Source organism: Haemaphysalis longicornis, unplaced genomic scaffold, assembly GCF_048455015.1.
Source record: "Haemaphysalis longicornis isolate Haplotype H1 unplaced genomic scaffold, Haemaphysalis longicornis Haplotype H1 scaffold_1, whole genome shotgun sequence".
Taxonomy (NCBI): Eukaryota; Metazoa; Arthropoda; class Arachnida; order Ixodida; family Ixodidae; genus Haemaphysalis; species Haemaphysalis longicornis.
This window is the reverse complement of record NW_027526203.1, coordinates 3,378,192-3,398,075: the sequence shown is the minus strand read 5'-3', so window position 1 is coordinate 3,398,075 and position 19,884 is coordinate 3,378,192. Positions and strand designations below refer to the sequence as shown.

At 47.8% G+C, this 19,884-nt stretch overlaps 1 long non-coding RNA gene across 3 annotated transcripts in view; it reads right to left on the bottom strand.

Annotated features, from left to right (window-relative positions):
• Positions 1 to 956: 956 nt before the first annotated feature.
• The window catches only part of LOC144162922 (uncharacterized), a 42,443-nt gene continuing 23,515 nt past the window's right edge, over positions 957 to 19,884 (bottom strand). For all 3 annotated transcript variants that reach the window (XR_013320796.1, XR_013320797.1, XR_013320799.1), the window contains 2 exons: positions 11,448 to 11,684; positions 957 to 1,479 (listed from right to left, as the gene is read on the bottom strand). This is a non-coding gene — a long non-coding RNA (uncharacterized LOC144162922). The remainder of the gene's footprint in view (positions 1,480 to 11,447; positions 11,685 to 19,884) is intronic.

The window sequence follows — 19,884 nt, the reverse complement described above, 5'->3', positions numbered from 1 at the left end:
GTGACCGTGTGAGTACGCAGGCCGGCAGGCCGGCGCCCTTCCGACTCCTGGTTCGTAGGGCACCGGCACGCGCTTCAAAGGTCATACGGTTGATGCCCTCAGTGAGTTCATCGCTCCTTTTAGCTTTTTTGTTTTCTAAAGCGGACTAGGGAACGGATAACTTTTTAGAATTGCTCATTTCATTGTTTCTTTTTTTATTAAGGTTGTCAACTGCAGTGATCTTAACTACACAAAAACTTTTTCATGCCTGTAAATCTTTACTTCCTTGTGCACATGTGTATGTCCAAATTGTTGCCTGTATTAGTCTGTATTCCTGTTATGTGTGCACTAATGTTTTGCCCCCACCTATGCCGAGTTTACGGTTGGCTACAACACCCCAGCTACTCAGTACAAGCAGCGGCAAAAAGGAACCGTCTGCTGCCGGAACAATGCCTCGAAATACAAGGAAGGTAGCTGAATATCTGGAATGGATTAAACTAGCGGCGAGTACGCTGATGTTTCATTGTCGTAAATGAGGTTGCACAACTCTGGTAAGTTCACGCACGAAGCAGCAGAGACAAAGCGATGTTGTCGAAGCCATTGGCAGTGCCCAATGCTCAGAGGAGCTTCGGGGTGGGTCTAAATGAACTTAGGGCGCCCGCAGTCTCGCAGCTGTTTTAACAATGCGGTAAAATGACGCACTAAGATCGCGTTGTGCGAGCTCACACGGTGAGCACACACAAACATTGTTTTACACGCATGCTGCTGGTGCCCGCAAACAACCTTGCTTCAGACAGTCGTTGGTCAAGCCATGTGGAGCCTAGGACGCTGATAAGCGAAGTTAGGAGTTCTGCCACCGGATGTCCTTTCAATCAAAGGTCTACACACGGCACCACCAACTTCATTTCCAGAGGTGCAGAGGTGCAACTTTATTTGCAGGATGTGCAGAAAGATAGCTACAGTCAATTAGAGGGCAATTCTTGAAGTAACTGTTTGTTAATGGGTCCAAAAGCAGCAATTAAATCACAAACGATCTACCTGCATATACATGTTATACACGCAGGCACGAGTACTCTAACAACTTAACGTGGCAGGTGCCGCCACGAAGAAATGAGGGGAAGGATGCAAGGGCTCCATCCAAATCAGTGCTAGACAGGAAATTTTATTTTGTTTCTTTCTCATAACGTAGTGCAGTTATTTGTTGGCTCCAGAGCATCACACGTGCAGTAGTACTGGCAGATTTTTGTTTTTGGTCAATGGTTTGCTTTTACCGTGACAAGAGATTGTGTGTCTGTTTCGTTGCTGGTATGAATATGCGCTCCGTTCGAATAAAATTTCAGATCTGTGCCGTCTTTCTTCTTTCGTTCGTTTGTGTCTTTTGCACTGTTTTTAATCATGAATCTGAACCAACTTGCCAAACTTGCCATCCTTCTTCAAACGGGCTCACAACTTCTTGGCACGACGACGACGCTGCGTGAAAGAATTGTATGTGTGCATCACCTGCAGAGAAAAACAGAGCACGAAAAAGGGACTATATATAAAGGCAAAAATTAAAGCTCTGTGTGAGAGACAATCAAAAGCGATATTATTCACCTAGACACAATTAACGAATATATTTGCCCATCAAATGCAGGCACAAATGATCTAAGGCACAGAGCAACTCTGAATTTCCCTCAGATTTCTCATCCTAGGTTCCTTTCCCGTAAGTACTGTGGCAAGCTGCCACAGACTTATTACCCGCAGCAGTTAGCACCTCATGCTTAGGCTGATGGGGCAAGTTGGTTTTATGAAGTAATTACACGACAAAAAAATTAAAAAGAAGGAAAAAACCAGTCGTGTCTGTAAGGGTATGAGTGAAAAATTATGCTTGTAACAAGGCCATGGCCCACTCATAGAGGGAACATGCGATTGCGTGGTGAATAAGCTTTGTAAACGTGGAGCATGCGCACGAAGTCATAAGGGCAGTGCTTGTGTCACATCGTCTGCTAGCTCTCTGCCCCAGCGCTTGGTAAGCGCTGGCCCTCATGGTTTTTTTTTTCTCCATAGGGTGAAGCAACTGATACAAAGTCTGTCTCCCGCTTGTTGAATGGGCAAACATTTTATGCTTGGAAGAGCAAGCTTGGTATGCACACTGCATAAAGGTTCAGCTGTTTTTTCTGCTATCAAAAGAGGCCAGTTGGTGCGACTAGTTTGTGAAAAATGTGCGACTCACTAACAAGGCTGCAGACGTTGCAGGCTTTTTTTTACCACTTTTGCGGAATGCCACTGTTAACCCTTTAGGCACATTCCCACTGGCGATTTGCCTCGTCGCGCGACAGCGCACGATGAGCGATGATGCGACTGCGTTCAGCGCAGCTGCTTCCCGGCTTGTACGACCTCGTTGGTGCGTCAACCATTCGCAGTCAAAGAAAACGATGTTACGCGACAAAAGCAGGTAGAAATCAAACTAAAACACATGCTACTAACCTGGAGCAATGCAGAAAGCATTTGCGGGTTCCGGGACGAGCAGAAAATAACAAACTCAAGAAGCCTCTTTTCAACATAATATTGCACGAAGAAATGCACACGCTTGCTTTCACGCCACAACACCCGCATCACGGTCCACAAATGTTGCTTCTTTTCACAGGCGCAAAGTTCTGACGCCTCCAAAGTCTACGTGTGTTTACCAGTCCCCGATAGAACGAAGAGGCCACAAGTCAACCTATCGTCTTGCTGTCCACCTAGCGCTATACGATGATTACTTGCTTTTACAATCCATACACGCTTCTCCACACTGATGAGTTCCACGCTATTCGTTGATTAGTGCACGCGCACGCTGAAGCCACTGACCAAAGAACCGATGCACACGGGAAGTTGCTTGCCGGCCCGACCCAGCCTGTCCGAGTGAGCCAGCGGCGGTGGCGGTGGCGGCTCGTCCTCTCCCGCCCGCCCGCAGCATTTGCATACCGGATGTAAAGAAACGTTTCGTTTCCGGCTATGTCAGCCTACTCCGCGGCCATGATTGGCTTACCGGTTTTGCGGGGCCGTCGCGCGACGAGGGAATTCGGACCGAGAGCGATCTGCTCCATCGTCGCAAAGCGACGGCCGGCTCGTCGCTTTGCGACGCCGCTTTTCGTCGCGCGAGGAGGCGAATCGCCAGTGGGAATGTGCCTTTTAACTGCCACTACCAAGATAACTCGTGAAACCACCCACGCGCACCCCCTGCCACTCCCGAGACAACTCGTGCGAAAAAAAATTGCGTTCATGCCCCGCCATCTACGGAGAGGTCACCTAAACACAAAGAACTTGTAAATTAAATTTTAGACAACAGATGGAGCGCACGTTTTTGCACCCGCGTCGCTTCGTATCGGCAGAGCAAATCCTCCCTGTTCTGTGGCAGAGCACAACAGGCATGGTGAGTCAGAACGCCACGTGCGTCCGCGCTTTGACGGACGAAGAAATTCAAGAACTGCTGATGCATTCTGACTCAGATGAAAGTGATAACGATGAAGCAGCTCAGCTAAGTGACTCGTCAAGCGACGACAGCGAAGAACGCCACCGAAGAGTTCCACACCAAGAAGGTTTTCTAAACGGGTGGACATCCCACTAGCAGATCATTTTGTTAATTATTGTGGCAATTATATGTAATTAGCAAGTCTTTCTTATTTGAGGATAATCCTAAATAAATATCTTTACGTGTCCTGTGGAGTATCATGGTGCCTTACTAGCATGAAATTTCCACTGAACCAACATGAAAAAAATACCCGGCAGGGAGTGAGGAGCAGTCAGAAAAAAACCCGGCAGTGAAAGGGTTAAGGGGGGACATGGCCCTAAAAACTATTTCTTTTAACTTTTAAGTAAACTCTGTGAAACTTGTCAGTGTTGCAGCTTTTTCCCCACTGATTTCAAATATGGCATTTTTTTAGTTGGTCAATTAGTTCCCGAGACAATTAGAGGTAATTAACCATTTTTGGAGGAAAAATAGACAAAGCAGTGTTGGTCATAAAACTGTAATCCTTACATTTTCTGACACTATGAACCCTGGTGCGTGCAATAAGACAATCAGTTTTTGATGCATCGCTTGGAACTGATTTCACAACTCAGTAAACTTCAGTGCTTGAAATGGGCACTCAAAACGGTTCCTTGCCACTGGTGCCACCAAGGTTTAATGAGCTGTAAAATTAGTTCCAAGTGATTCATAAAAAAAACTGATTCTCTGATTGCACTCACCAGGGTTCATATTATTGGAAAATGTAAAGATTACAGTTTTATGACCAACACTGCTTTGTCTATTGTTCCTCAAAAAAATGGTTAATTACCTCAAATTATCTCGGGAACTAATTTACCAACTAAAAAAATTAAGCCACATTTGAAATCAGTGGGGGAAAAGCAGCAAGACTGACAAGTTTCATGTAGTTTAATTTTCTTCAAAATTAAAAACGTTTTTTAAGAGCAGTGTCCCCCCCTTAAGGGAGGATTTTTCTGGTGAGCACATTTTTGCTGGTGCTAGCTCAGAAACGCAGGAAGGCTAGGGAGGACGAAAGGCTCCACATAGTGTAGCTGTATACGAAAGAGTGCAGCAGTCAACATGCTGTCGCTGCCTTGGTAAACAGGCAACTTAAAATGGTTAACCGAATTATTTACGCTTTCAGGGATGAACACTGAATCAAGGACTCCCCTCAGAAACCAAGGCCACGTTTGGCCTATAAACCTGCTTTTTTTTTTTTTTTTCCGGATTGCTTCATGACTGTAATGTTCTGGGCTTAGAGAAGCGCTATGGCCTTTTTTTGCTTGTTTGTTTGCACAAGTCTGCGTTCTGTTTTTGCGTTTCACAGAGCAGGAACGGTTGGCAACACACTAGCTTGGCATTATCAAGCATTGTTTTTTAAGTTTTAGTCCCCATATACCCTTTGTCACCAAATACAGTGGAACGCCGATGATACGTCCCCCGGTCTTACGACGACCCTCTTCTTAAGGCAGATCACTGTGGTACCGGGGGTGCACGCGGTCTGCTTCATACGACTGACCCTGGTGGGGATAGACCGGCCTTTTTCCCATCTTTACACCATTCGCTGCCTCGTCTCGACCTCTCTTTATTCTAAGCCCCCTTTGGCGCTGCTTTATGAGCGAAGGTCCACAGGGGGCCCAGACCACTTGCTGAACAGAAGCAAGCAATCAGGTGGCTACTGGCAGGCGGGAGTTAACCTTCGACGTCCACACGCGACAGCAGAATGCCAACGCGCTAACACCGAGAGTCAAAGTCCAATCGGCCGGTGGACCGCGAATTTGAAGCTCCCACTGAGCCGACGAACGTGAAAACACGTACGCTGCACCTGCTTTCCTGGCCCTCTCGATGCAAGTTCCTTCCTTTCATGATGCTCTCTCTGCTCTTTGCTTATCTGTGTTTGTCAAAGCCGCGTTGTCGCTCCGGTCCTTCCTTCCCCACTTTTTTTTCAATGCCGCCTCGTACTATCGTTCGTTTCACCTGGCCTCGGCAGTTTCATGCTCTCGCCTTTTCCCCTCTCAAGTTGCTCAGCCACATCGACTAACCGAGTCAATCTTGCACGCGCGAGTCACCGGGCTGGGGCCCAGTGCCGGACAAGTGGGGTCACGTGGCTTCACAGCACATGGCTGGCAGGCTGGCGCAGACTTCGTGGAGTTGAGGAATGCACAAAACGTTTTCTTTCTTTTTTTTTTTTCTTTTTTCAGAAACTTGGAATCCCTGGCTAAAGTTTCACAAATTATGCGAGAATGCGTGAAATGCCAACCTGTCGCATGAGGCAGGCTACTAAGGCGGCATTTACCCGTACCTCGATCATACGACACCCCGGTCATACGACGCTTTCATGCGGTCCCTCGAAAGTCGTTTTATCGGGTCTCCACTGTATAAGGAATAAATTTTGTCCTCCACCAATGCTCTCACGTGTCCTTACACTCTTATTTCAATGCCTCCACGTGTAAACATAGTAATTTCCCCCAAACTGCATGCCCCATGGCTGTCGCGAATACCCGAAGAACAGAGCTTGTCCGGACGTTGCTTCTATGAGCAAGAATTGATTCGAATTTTAAAACTGATGAGAAGGTGCAGCAACAAACCCACGATTATTTCCCTGCCTGCTGACTATCCAACAAGCAACAGGCAGTGTGGTGGCCAGACGAATTGCATCTAGGAAATACTGGAGCGCTTGCCGAGCGCAAGGGCGGAGAAGTAGCAGACAGCACGGCCACGCACCACCCTTACAAGTCTATGCGCATGCACCACAATTACAAATCTCGCTAACAGCTAGCGCTCCGCGGACCATTGGCCACGTGCTCGCGTGTTCCCTCTAAGAGTGGGCCATACTGTACCTACTCGTGATAACCATGCACCGTCAGAACCAATAACAGAGCGCACCCGCGTGTAGAGCGTGATCGTTACTGGAAGTGCTTCAGAGAAAAGTTGTTAACCCAACCTATAATATTGCTTTTGGGCACGGCAACATGGCAGTGAAAATGTATATGGCCCTTATTGGATGCAACAAGAGCAGCCTTGTTGAGTGGGTCCTCAATCCAATGGTGGAAGCTATCCGGCGGGCCCACATCATCAGCCATTGCTGGGCTTGCGGGGCAGTGCGGAACAATTAAAGCAGCCTTCAAAGAGGAGAGGGTGGGGGTGGGTACAGGGGTGTGCCAGTCTGGGCACAGGCACTCCCGCGCTGAATGTTAGAGGGTGGGAGCGGGGTCACTACAAGCGAGGTAGCTGCCAGTGCGGTGGCTGGGAAAAAAACAGGTGTCCCTGGTGAAAGCTTGGAAATGTGTGTTTCTGGAGCTCCCACCGTGACGTGGTGTCAGCATGGGATAATGAGTGGTGGGACAGTGGAGTTAGTGTTTTTATTTGCGTGTAATGCAGCAGTAGGTGAGGGCGAGTGGATAGTCGAAAGGTTCAAGGAATGGGGTGATGGAAGCTGATTCCCTGTCCTTCCACCTCTGATGCCCGGTGGGTCAATCCTCAGGTGCGCACGTGTGCAATCGAAGGTAGGCATGGCCAGGGGGCCATACAATAGAATGAGGGGAAGCATCGATAGCTCACAGTGCTGGAAAATGTTGTTTGCTTGGACGGGGAGGAGTGCAGATGAGTATGCACGGCAGGTGGCTTGGGAGACTGTTATAACGTCGTCAGTTTCTGCGGACCGGGTGATGTGGGGCACAGCAAAGGCTTGGTCGGCCACCCTGCTGGAGTCGTTGCGTACAGAGCACGTTACGTGCGCACTGCCAGCAGCTGTAGTTGCCACCGCCACTTAGGCATTGGGGTTGCCTCGATCACTGGCAGCATCGGTGCAGAGTAGAAGTGGGTCATGGCCGTATTGGCCGGCTAGCGCTTTGGCACAGGCAACACCTGCCCTGGTTGTGCTCCGTGCACGTGTTCTTGATAAGCTCGCCAACTTGTCGGAGAGGTGTGGGATTTCACAGGAGGGGGAGCATGTAGCGACCAGTGCAGATGGTGCTCAGGCAGGCACCTAGCTGGCCAGCTCAGTGGGCTTCAATGATGATCTTCTCTGCAAAGGAAACTTTGACATCCACCTCATCCTGGACCAGAATATCAATTGTTCTCCAACTGCGAAGTTTCTGAGAAAGCTGTACAGCTTTCCTTCGTAGCCGCAAGGATGCATTGAGGTGGATGTCAAATTTTCCTTTGTAGAAACTTACTCTACCTTGGGGATTTCCCCTAAATCTGCTCGGTTAATGATCTTCCCTATGGCATTGTAGCCACCCAATTGAAGGAGATATTATGTGGGGAAGGCCCAGGGCGGAAGGCGCAGGGCAGCTTCGATTGCCATCCATCAGAGAGTGTTGAGGCGCTGGAGTTTGGTTGCAGGGCATCCTGAAATTTGCTGAGCCGCATGCTATCAACACGGTTATTGAATATTGCACCATATAATTGACTTTTTCCCAAATATTGGGACACAAAGTTTATGGGGGCAATCTTATACGCGGAGCCCAACCTGACTGGGGGGTGGGGGGGGGGTGGGGGAGAGAGAGAGAGAGAGATGAAATTACATAAACCTTGGCAAATGACATTTTCCGTACATATAGTATTCACGCCATAGCAACAAAAATTAAAAGGAAGTTGTTATACCCAAGAGCCTGACTGGGCGACACAGTTTAAGCTCCCTCAGCATCAACTATGAATCTCGAGCTGAACATCCCAACTGAAGTCAGGGTGAGCATAAACGTCCACCGCCACTACCAGGAAATCCCCACAATCACATTCGTAGCCAAGAGGGTGTGGAGTTACATATGGTAGGCAATCAGTCTTTAAAATCCAATATCATGAATTTACGTTAAAAGGCAATTTGGAGGAAACAGGTTCGTCTGCTAAAAATAGTGATGGGTGTAGAGATATATCTATAAATCTCAGAAAAGTGCTGGCATCTAGCGTCCTCAAATGCTGGACACTCAATTAAGATGTGGAGAACTGAGAGTCGTCCTCCACAATTTGTTGCAGACTGATGGTTGTGTGCCGTTTAACAGGTAACAGGGGCAGAACAGGGCACATGGGTTTCGGAGCACCCTGGGAGCAGGCAGGCAAAATTGCCTTTTGTAGCAGGCTGGGAGCAGCCAGAAAGGCCTTTTGGAGGTTTCAGAGGAGTTAGGGATCCCAACAGTAAAGACAGAAGAAGTAAGGAAGGCTTTGAAAGAAATGAAAGGAGGCAAAGCACCTGGTGAAGGTCAGATAACAGCAGACCTCTTGAAGGATGGCGGGCAAATTGTACTAATAAAACTGGCAAACTTGTACGTGCAAAGCCTAATGACCGCGAGTGTACCGGAATCTTGGAAGAACGCGAACACCATCTTAATCCATAAGAAAGGTGACATGAAGGACTTGAAAAATTACAGGCCGATCAGCTTACTGTCAGTAGTCGTCTACAAGGTATTTACAAAGGTAATCGCTAACAGAATTTCTACCACCTTAGATTTCAGTCAACCTAAAGAACAAGCAGGGTTTCGTAAAGGCTATTCAACAATGGACCATATTCACACGAGCAATCAGGTGGCAGAGAGGTGCACGGAGTATACTGAACCCATATATATTGCCCTCATAGACTAAAAGAAAGCATTTGACTTGGTCGAAACCTCAGCAGTCATTCAGGCATTACGGAACCAGGGTGTAGACGAGCATTATGTAAGAATACTAGAGGATATTTACAGTGGGTCCACAGCAACCATCATCCTCCATAAGGAGAGCAGTAAAATACCTATAAGGAAGGGTGTCAGACAGGGAGACACAATCTCTCCAATGTTATTCACAGCATGTTTACAAGAGGTATTCTTGGGAACAGGTGAGAGTAAGGGTTAACCCTTTGAGGGTCACGGCCGTAAATGCACGGCATCGGCAAACACTTTCGAAATGGTCAATGACGTGCATGTTTGGCATTGCTTGTATCTTTTTTTTTGTACGGCATTGCTTGTATCACCTTTTTCGCCAACTTCTCTTGCTTGGCATGTGCTGCCCCACTTAAGAAATACGTATGTCAAATTTTTTTCTTAAGCTGATGGCTCTTTTTATTTTTTTATGATTTACTTCAGTGACGCGCCGGCTATCGTTTGCGCATCCGCTAACGAGGGGGTGCGCTGGGTATCGCCCACCTGGCGCCGGGCACCTCTCGCTTTATGCGCCTGCCACGGACCAAGGTCGCCTGCGAAACTGGTGAGGCTCTTTTCTCCTTTTTTTTGTATTTTATGAGCGGTGCACCGTCTGTCGCTCCCGCATCCGGCCGTGCACGCAGCGGATGGTTTTGGTATCGTCCTCCGGGTGCTTCGCGCTTTTTGCACCCACGAAACTGATGTCTATCTGATTTTGATTTACTCAAAAGGTGCCGGCTTGTTACTCTCTCGTTTTTATTTAGAATTTTTCTTGTGTTACTCATGAATAAACCACATATATGTAACAACATAAACAGTTTTTTGTGACTTTATGGTCATCCTAAAAAAATTACTTGAATTTTTTTTTAGATAGATTCATCCGAAGAATTTAAATCAGCAAGAAAAAAAAATCGATCCTGGGGAGTCGCATTTGCGAAAAAATTCGACCCTCAAAGGGTTAATGGAGAATACCTCAGTAACGTCAGATTTGCTGATGACGTTGCCTTGCTAAGTAACTTGGGGGACGAATTGCAAAGCATGCTTACCACACTGGACAAACAGAGTAGAACCGTGGGCCTGAAAATTAATACGCAGAAAACTAAAGTAATGATCAATAACCTCGGGACAGCACAGCGGTTTGAGATAGGTGGCGAGGCAGTAGAAGTGGTAAGGGAATACGGTATCTACTTAGGCCAAGTTGTGACCCCAGATCACAATTACGAGGTAGAAATAATTCGAAAGATAAGAATGGGCTCGAGTGCATTCGGCAGGCATTCTCAGATAATGAATGGCAGCCTACCATTGTCCCTGAAGAAGAAAGTGTATGACAGCTAGATATTACCGGTGCTCACCTACGGGGCAGAAACTGGAGGCTCACTAAGAGGGTTCAACTTAAATTGAGGACGACTCAACGAGCAATGGAACGGAGGATGATAGGTGTAACATTATGGGACAAGAAGAGAGCGGAGTGGGTCAAAGAACAAACGTGGGTTAAGGACATATTAGTAGAAATTAAGAAGAAGAAATGGACGTGGGGGCAAGATAACCGTTGGTCATTAAGGGTAACAGAGTGGATCCCTAGAGAAGGCAAGCGTGGCAGGGGGCAGCAGAAAGTTAGACGGGCAGATCAGATCAAGAAGTTTGCAGGAATAAATTGGTCGCAGTTAGCACAGGACCGGGATAATTGGAGATGTATGGGAGAGGCCTTTGCCTTGCAGTGGGCATAGATAGGCTGGTGGTGGTGGTGGTGGTGGTGATGATGATGATGATGGGGCCTTAATGGGGTGATCTGTTGCGGGTCTAGGGTATGGATAGACGTGGCGTAAGTCTGAGTGATCTCTGCCAACACGCATGCCTGCAGTGTGAAGTGAGAGATTCAACGAGAGTGTAAAGTTGGGCTTGGTGGTGATGCATTCTTGAAGGCTAAGCGTGAGGCAGACACAGGACGAGACAAGAGATGGGACGAGGACAAGTGCTCGTCCTCGTCCCACCTCTTGTCTCGTCCTGTGTCTGCCTCGCTCTTAGCCTACAAGAATGAGAGATTCAGCTCGGGCTGGACTAGTTTGAGCCCCTTGCAGGTGTTTTCAAGTACGAGGGTGCAGCGTTCATGCTGCAGGGACTTGTGATACCAGCGCAGTTGGGCAAGGACTTTGGTGATGGTGTCAATGCAGTGCATGTTGTATGGCTCGTGTGTTGTCGGAGCTCATCCAGTTTGGCCCGCAGTGTGGGGATCCTTTTGGGCCTGCAGTTCGGTTCTCATCGCCTGGAGCGTGCCAGGCACTGTAAGTATTTGTGTGGGTGTGAGGCATGGTAAGGGGAGGTGCCACTGGAATGGAGGGGAGGAAAAAGTGCTCAGCACAGCTCACCTTGAAGCAGGTGGTGCTCTGGGGCCCGGATATAGGAGGAGCTTGGTTCTTGCGGAAGTTTCTGACCTCCTGGCTGTGCCATGGTATCCTGGATTGGCCACCATGGCTCATTGATCGTCCCTGGGACCCACGCCTCCTTCTGCAGCTTTCGCTGTGGCTGCACGAACAGGACTCCATGGACGGTTGCTCCGGATCAGGAAGCGGGCACTCAGCGGTGGCAGAGTGCAGCAGGGGTCCCTGGATATGACGGGCAGGAGGTTCATCAATACAGCCAGTGGTCAGCGTCAAGCTCCTGTGAGGTCATTTGGAAGCACCAAAATGCTATGGAAGCATTTTCTTCTGCTCCTGCTCTGAAACATGACCGGCTTTATAGATAGTGACCTGCCCATCGCAGCCGGCGACAATGGGAGCCAGCGAGCCAGAAATTGCCGTGTAGGGAAAGTGCGCTCAGTCAGGTGGGGCTAAGTTCAATCCCCAAACTCACCAGCTTCACTTTGCTCGCAGTGGGGCCTGCGACTGCTCGCATGGAATGTAGCGGCCGTACTAATCCATGCCAGCTGTACCGATCAATACCGATAATACCGGCCAGCAAAGAGAATTCACGGTTAAATCCAGAACCGTTTCTTAGCTATGCAACCCAAGTAAACCCAACTGCTACCATATGCGCCTGCTTGACTACCATTCTTTATTTTAAAGCATTTTCGTTCATTCGAACACGGGGAAACTTTGCCGACTTTCGCTTTTTGTCGAGGACCTTCCTTTTTACATGAAGCTCATCTATGCACATGCAAAAGTTCCCTAAGGCGGCTCAAATTTGTATAAACACCCCGACAGGGCCATTCTGTGTGTGGAAGCGCCGTCATTCTTGATTTCATTTCATTTATCGGATCCCTAAAGGCCCTAGGGCACTACGTAAGGGGGGAAATATATTGTTTTTCCAGCAAAGGGAACACTAATCGATGGCCACCGTTTCAGCGGCTGAGGTGTCTTCACCAGAGCTGGAGCGCCACACTTGTAGGAGCTCTGTCAGGGCGGCTTAGCAGCCCAACAAATGGCAAAGTTGGGTATGGCGGCCGCCCCACATCAATGCTTGCGGAGCGAACCACAGTTCCCTTCGGGAGATCTTTTTGAGCCACTGCCCCTGTACCGCAGCTATCGGAACCTAACGAAACAAATTAGCCTTACCGTGTGGCTGCTGGGTTTGCTCAACTGTACGCAACAAATACAATCATGTACAGTGCGATGCAAAAATATCACAGGATCTTTCAGCATATTCTTTCGCAAGCACGTTTCTTTTGGCTAGGTTTGTCGCCGAGCCTCCTGCTTAAAGGAGCCATGAGGACAAAACACAAGTTCGGTTCATTCAAAAGATTGCCTCGTTAGAATCATACTGACACCACTGTTAACGCACACTCCTCTCAGATAAGCTACATAACTAGGAAAATACGAAATGGCCATGCGACCCACTAGCTCATTTCCCGCAACAGAACCTATGATGTCTCATGAGCTTAGCTGTGCGATTGGCTTAGGACGGAAAAAGCAAACGCAAATTAGGCACGGCTTAAAGGCTTTCCGAATGAACTATTTGTGCTCGAGTGTAACGCGTATTCATTTTACAGCAGTTACGAAAACGCGCGTAAGCATAGAAGTACCGATGCGCTCTGCTGTTAGTACAGGGCGCACTATGCTTGTTTTAGCTGCACAGCACTCCGCCGCTTTGAAGTTGTTTTGCAGGACACTGGCCGATTGGCGTAAGCGGCGTTGCCTTATGTGACCCTGTTTGTCGAGGATACCCCAGTTTTCACGAGCCGATCACTTTTTATAGTAAGAAAAACAAGCCAGGTGCAAATACGCTCAAAAACAAAGCAATGGTGGACAATGGTTCGGGGATGACTATGGCAGCGCCATCTGGGAGGGCTGACGGACAGCAAGGCCGCAAACCCGAATGACGCAGTGGAAGTTCGCTTGAATACACGCGCTTCTGACGTCATTGGTGACATTATGAAAACCCACGATTTGGCGGGAGAATCAAAATTTTAACCTAAACTGAGCCACTTCTCAGTGAATACGGCGTCATTTGCTGCCGGACAAGCGCTGGGGGCACTATACAACGCGAAATCTTTCGAATAAAACAAACTTGTATTCTGTCTTCATGGCTCCTTTAAGGCGACTATTACCTACAACCGCCTCGGGCTGTCAGCGTCTCATGTCGTCATAGCATCATGTAGTCACGGTACTAAAGCACCGGGACGCTTATTTTCCAACACCTTGTTCTAGAACGTAACGCGTACTAGAAGAGCATGCCGGGACACTCATTTTCCAATGCCTCACACTTGAACACTTTGCACTTCAATGACAAGAGACTTTTACAGCAAAGCGGTATGCCCCTACCCCCCCAAAGGGTTCATCTCCATGGGCGAAAAGCCAAGGCACCAAGAATGCACTTGTACACTGCGTGCTTCGCCCCTCCCCAGGTTTCACATTAGTGAAGTAGGCCCGGGATTTATCAAGAATCACTGTTCACACTGCTGCACCACTGCCTCCACAGAAGTTGAAGGCCAACCAAGACCCCGCAGGAAATTTCTGACGCATGCTGCTTTTTTTTTTTGTTATACTCGTGCTGTGCGTCATATTCGGTGCATGGTGAATTCTCATTGGCTTAGCCAATGAGAATTCACCATGCACCGAGTGTTTCTGTACATAAAATAGTGCGCGCAAAGTGCTTCCTCGTGGTCATGTTTTCTGCTCCATGCTATAGGACGAAACCAGCTGAATATTTTTTGTTTTGTTCTTTTGGATGTGCGACGTGCTACAACACGTGGAATGCCTGGAACCCATTAGCAAAGCACTAGCAGCTGTGGACAGTTTTTTCTGGACGATATCCAGGTGGGTGCTCTTTCGATAGACGCCGGCCGGGTGGGTGCTGAGCATAGCGCATCGAGAGCAATATGAAATAACAATGGCAGGCCTAGCAAATGAAAAAAAAAAAAAAAAAAAAAAAAAAAAAAAAAAAAAAAACATGTTCACCACGCTGCATCGGCGGGCGTGGGCAGGTCGCTATCTATAATGCCGGTCGTGCTTTGAAAGGAGTACCATAAGGCTAAGAAATGTCATCGAGTGCTGGTAACATAAACTTCAAGTCATTACCTGTGGAGCCTTTTTATTGGTTTGTTCATTTGACTGCTTATAAAAAAGTGCAGTAGGGATAAGCAGTGTTGGGGAGCCCTGGTTATGTTAGCCACAAGCGTTATGCTCAAGTGCCATGTGAATTACCCAGAACTCCAACACTTCTTTAACTCTTTCGTGACCGCTCCATAGGCCATCGATCACATATGATCGATGGTTTCGCGAGCCTGCAGAACACAACTTTTCGCTCGATGGAACACCTAGCGACATCTAGGAGATGGTTTGAAAACTTTGAGTTTTCTCTTTTGTGAAGTTTCTTTTTTTTTATCGCCAGGCGGCAACGCATGAGATATTTTATTCTGACGGGCAGTGGTTTCGAATGGAAACAAACATGGCGTCATACTCGCGCGAGCGCGATATGACATCCGCCTCGTCTCGTCTCGCATATCTTCGCCTTCTACAGTGGATTTTAACAATGAGGGTGGCAGTGAAGAGTCGGAATGCGGCTTTAGAGATCGGACTTCAGCTCGAGTGAGGATTTGGGTGTCGATCAGCCTGGGACATCAAATCACGCTCAAAGGTGGGTGTTGGTGTCAGTTTCAATTGGCTCTGGAGTATGTATGTGTGCTCGAAATAAGTTCTGGCTGGTTTATATTTGTTCGTTAACTACCTATGGTAGTGATCTCCTGCCACCAGCGCAGAAACGGATCAAGTTTTCGCCGAGACGAGAGCCCGGCGTGTACCTGGGCGACGATGTAGCCATGGCCCTAGTGCCAAAGAGATCGCACACGAAACAAAAAACCAGTTACACCTAGCCGCATTCAACTTTCTCGATGATGAAACGAAGCATTGTGTTAGATTTTGCATATCCTGAAATAATTTTATTCTTTTTTAATTATTTAATTTATTTACGTTATTTTCTATCTTTTTCTGTAGTTTTATTACGAAGTTCTTACTTTCAGATTTTTTCATGGTTCTATCGTCAGTGTTGAAGTAAAACTTGGTATTGTATGTCAAAGAACATATAATTAGCTATGCTAAGGCAGGATGGTGGTGCCTTTGCTTTATGCAAAAAAAAATTTGTACCGAGACCTTCCCTTTTCATCACTTTTTCCGGCGGTCCCGAAAGAGTAAAGTGGCATACCAATACGCATGTTGCATGATCTGTTCTTACTCGGCTGCTTTGATAAATTGTTTCAGTAGTTCAAGCATTGCCCAGTTTTATTAATATACGTTCTTTTTTTGCAGATATTTTCTTTCCTCGGTTTAAGTAATGCTTGCTCTTATTTATAAATGTTTTCTCTGCAGTGTACCTGTCAAAGAACTTCATGCATGCGCACACGTCAGCATGCGCCATTGTGTGCATGACCATACGTGTGCCCCTCATAAGGATAGGGACCATGATCCTTTTTCAGACCAGCGAGAGGCAAACAGAAACATCATGGTTGACCAAGAGAGTGAGGAATCGTAATTCGGCTCTCTCTCTGTTCTATTACGTGAGAGACCCCTATACGCCTCGAGATTCGCAATCGCTGCGCCGCCTGCCGCCGCTTCTCCGCGGTGTTGACGGGATTTGCGCTGCGTGGCTGATAGGGACTCGTGCCTTGTTTTGGTTCTGTTTCGCTTCTTTTTGCCTTTCCGCACCCTAAAAAAACTTGTTATGGTGACATCTATAGGCAAAGAGTACGTTTAGGTCGCTTAAAAAGCAGCTGCGTCTTCGTAGAATACGCGATCGCCCGCAAGAGCTACCCAGGGACGCGGTTCTGCGCGCTTCGTCGCCGCTCTTCCGGGCCTGGGCGACGGCAGCAACGTATCACCCCTGTCACCTCCAAAACATCAGGCACAAATTAATTCTAATGTCGCCTCGTTTAGACCTGATACTGGCACAATGAGAGGTTGCCTTTATTTTGCTGCGTGGACAACGAATGCTGCTTCGTTTCGAATATATACGTCGCAGAAAAATATGTTTCGTGGATGTGATTACCCAATCCAGGACAATAAGTTATGCCTTTGATAAGATATAAACCCTGCGAAAATGTTAAGTATATTCCAAGCCTGTGCATCGTTAAATATGTGCCCACACACGCCATATAGCAAGAACCAAGGCAAGTTAATGAAAGCACGGAAAATAAATGCTGTGCAAGTGCGGAATTAAGAAACGTACTAGCTCTAACAGAAATGAAAAAAAAAAAACACAGTGGAGCTTCTGACATGCTAAAGACGTTCGTCGTAACTTAAGCCAGGTAAGGTTCACTAGACCAACTATACACGAAATGCACTGCTATTTCGTGAGACATCGGTGGGGGGGGAGGGGAGGGGAGGGGGACGCTATGTACAAATGCGGAGTGGAATCAAGCAATGAACGTTTTAGTAATCACACACAAATCTCGCGTTCACTTTCCATTTGTTTTTCTACTCCACGAACAGCTGATCGTACGGCGGACGCATCTTTGGAAGTATACAGGGTAGGCTGTTCAACAAGCGATGAAAGGTGTCAACAAGCGATGAAGAGTGCACATGTGGTATGTGATAAGGCCCTCTGATTTCAGTTTCTGCTTTATTCTGCAGGCTCCCTGTGCCATATGACGATATTTCGAAGAAGGATTAGTTGCGGACGCAGATTATATTCTAAGCCCGTCTCCGCGCTGCTCGCAGAGGATCGATATATGTAGCAGATGAATGTTTGCGGGCGCTAACCTCACGACAAGACGACTCTGTTGTGTGCTGATCCCGAAGTATAATTATGCATTGTCCATCGTACTTTTGTTGAATATTCCCGAAATTAACACAGACTGGCTTGTAAATGGTCGTGATCAATATCTGAGGTATATTATTGGGAAACGTAACTGGCGTGCTGTCAGGTATGAGTGCTCCGCTGATTGCAAACAAAACCGATTTAAATCGTAGTGTATCATGAACATCTGAGGACCCGGTGGTTACGGAGACACTGCTAGTATATTCAGGTCAGTGTAACTACAATCGGCTCCATCATACGGCGGTTCCGCGACGCTGGCCTGTGACGCACACTTGGCGCTTGTACAGATCGAATATACCACACTAAGATCACGTCAGAAACATTTATACTCTCGTAAACATACGCCATTTGCGAACAGAGTGACTGCTCCACATAAACACTGATTTCAAACGCCCGCAAACGGTAAATCTCAGGCGTGAACATGCCGCAAAAGCAGCGGCGGCACTGGGGAGCCGGACGCGGACTCCCGCTCCTGCTTTCGAAACGGGCCGCTAGGGGGATTTCAGTGGCGCCCCTACAGGCCGCGCTCGAGGCGTATACATCACCTCCTGCTAGTGGGCAGCGTGATGGCTCCCCATTTCGCTGGAGGTCATTGCTTTCTAACACTGGAGTAATGCTTTTAGCATTGTGTAGCCATATCACTGTCGGATATCAACGCCGCCAATTTTTAAAGGTCTTTTTATTTCTTCTTAATACTTCCCTGAGTCTGAAACTGCCATTAACGTTTTCCGGTCCAGACCTTTCACCCACTTTCCGAATTTTCCAGTCCAAAAAGTGGGTAAAAGGTCCGGACCGGAACAGCCGTACCTTTTACCCACTTGTGAGAAAAACCACGAAATTTAACCTGGGACACCCAAGAAGGGCGTTCCTAACAGCTGACCGCTACGGCCGTGTTGCCGTGTTAGGCTGTGTTGGGCAGGGCCCGACAACTGCTTTGCGCACGAGCGCGACAAAGCTGAAAATGAATTGATGGATCTCCAGAGAACACAGTGATGAGGCGAAGTTTGCTGCTGTCAGCACTGAGGCATTTCAATTGAACTGGAGAAATGTTCTCCCTTCTCCATGGGGTAACTGCAATGCGTCTGTTACAGTTTCCGGCAACGTATGCATGTGAGCATACTTTTTCCAGGTTTGCATAATGAAAACCAAGTACCAAACAGGTTGAATGTGGCCACTATATGCAACTCGTTTAAAGTGCAGCTCCTCATTGTACGATTGAACTGTCTAAAACGAAGAGACGAGATACTTTTATGCATTAAAGTGAAGTAAAGTACAGTAAAAAACAGTGAAGTTTCATGCTCCAATAGTGGTAACTGATTTCTCCCCCTAACCCCCACAAGAAGGGCTCCCCCATCGCTTCTACTGGCCCACAAGGGGTCCCGGCACATCAATGGCTGAGAACCACCGCTTAAGGGCATTGGTTGCCAAATTAAAGTTCGTGAATGCATTTTAGGGCTCCACAAAGCCTTTCCTGAAACCGGCATTTCTCCTGATTGCCATAGTTTTGTGAAATTTTGCCAGCAATGCAACAAAGGGGCTTCACTGCATGACACGTACAGTTATGGACTATTCAAATACGAACCGCGGCACGCACGGCCGAAGATACCGGTGCCGTCACCTGGCAGTGGCCGTGGAAAACGCACGGACATGCGCAGGTGAGATGTCGGGAGCGAGGATGCGTGTCCCACTGTGATATGTTGCCCTCTGCTTGCTCGCATGCTTGCGGCACGAGATTGTATCTGCGGCCAGTGTGTGCTCAGCTCACACGAGCGCCTGCTCCCCGTGTGTGCTGGCGTCACATTGCCGACATAGCTTTGCATGTGGGGTGCAGCAACTTGAGCAAATAATGATGGACACCTGGGTCACGCCCTAACCATGCTCAGTGCTGCCCGCTCCGCAGATTTCTACAAGCGCAGAGGTGCCTGTCAAAAAAAAAAAAAAAAAAAAAAAAAAAAAACATTGGGTTGCCAAAATATTTGTGCAAGGGCAACTGGTCTATAGAATGGTTGGACCTGCCTATCTTCTTAATTTTTGTTACTATTAGAACTCTTCCAGTAATTTTGCCAGCCCACACAATGCTTGCACTTAATGTATATCATTGGAGACGAATTCTGGTGGTATATCTATTGTTTGCTACAAGCACAGAATCCGGGAAATGACTCATCCATGACTTCGTTAAACAAAGGCCCTTCTTGGCAGCCAGCTCATTGTTCAATTCCCGAGCCACTGCACCACGAACGCAAAACAGTGCAGTGCCATCAAAAGTTAGCTGCGGCATGCATTTATTTTCGATGCGACTGCATCTCATTCACTCGCCTTGTCCCTCCATACGGCGTTGTTGTTGTTGTCCGTCCACACCCCTCCCCCATTCTCCTCGCCGCGCGAGCTGCATTCTCCGCCGCTCACCCCCTCTCCTCTCCGATAGCGAACACTCTCTCACGAGGGGCATTGGATTGGATTCGATTGGGTTGGCTTGGCTTGGATTGGATTAAAGTGGATTGTGTTGAATTGTGTTGCGTCACAGCCGCGCCACGTTGCGTCATAGCCGCGGTCGTT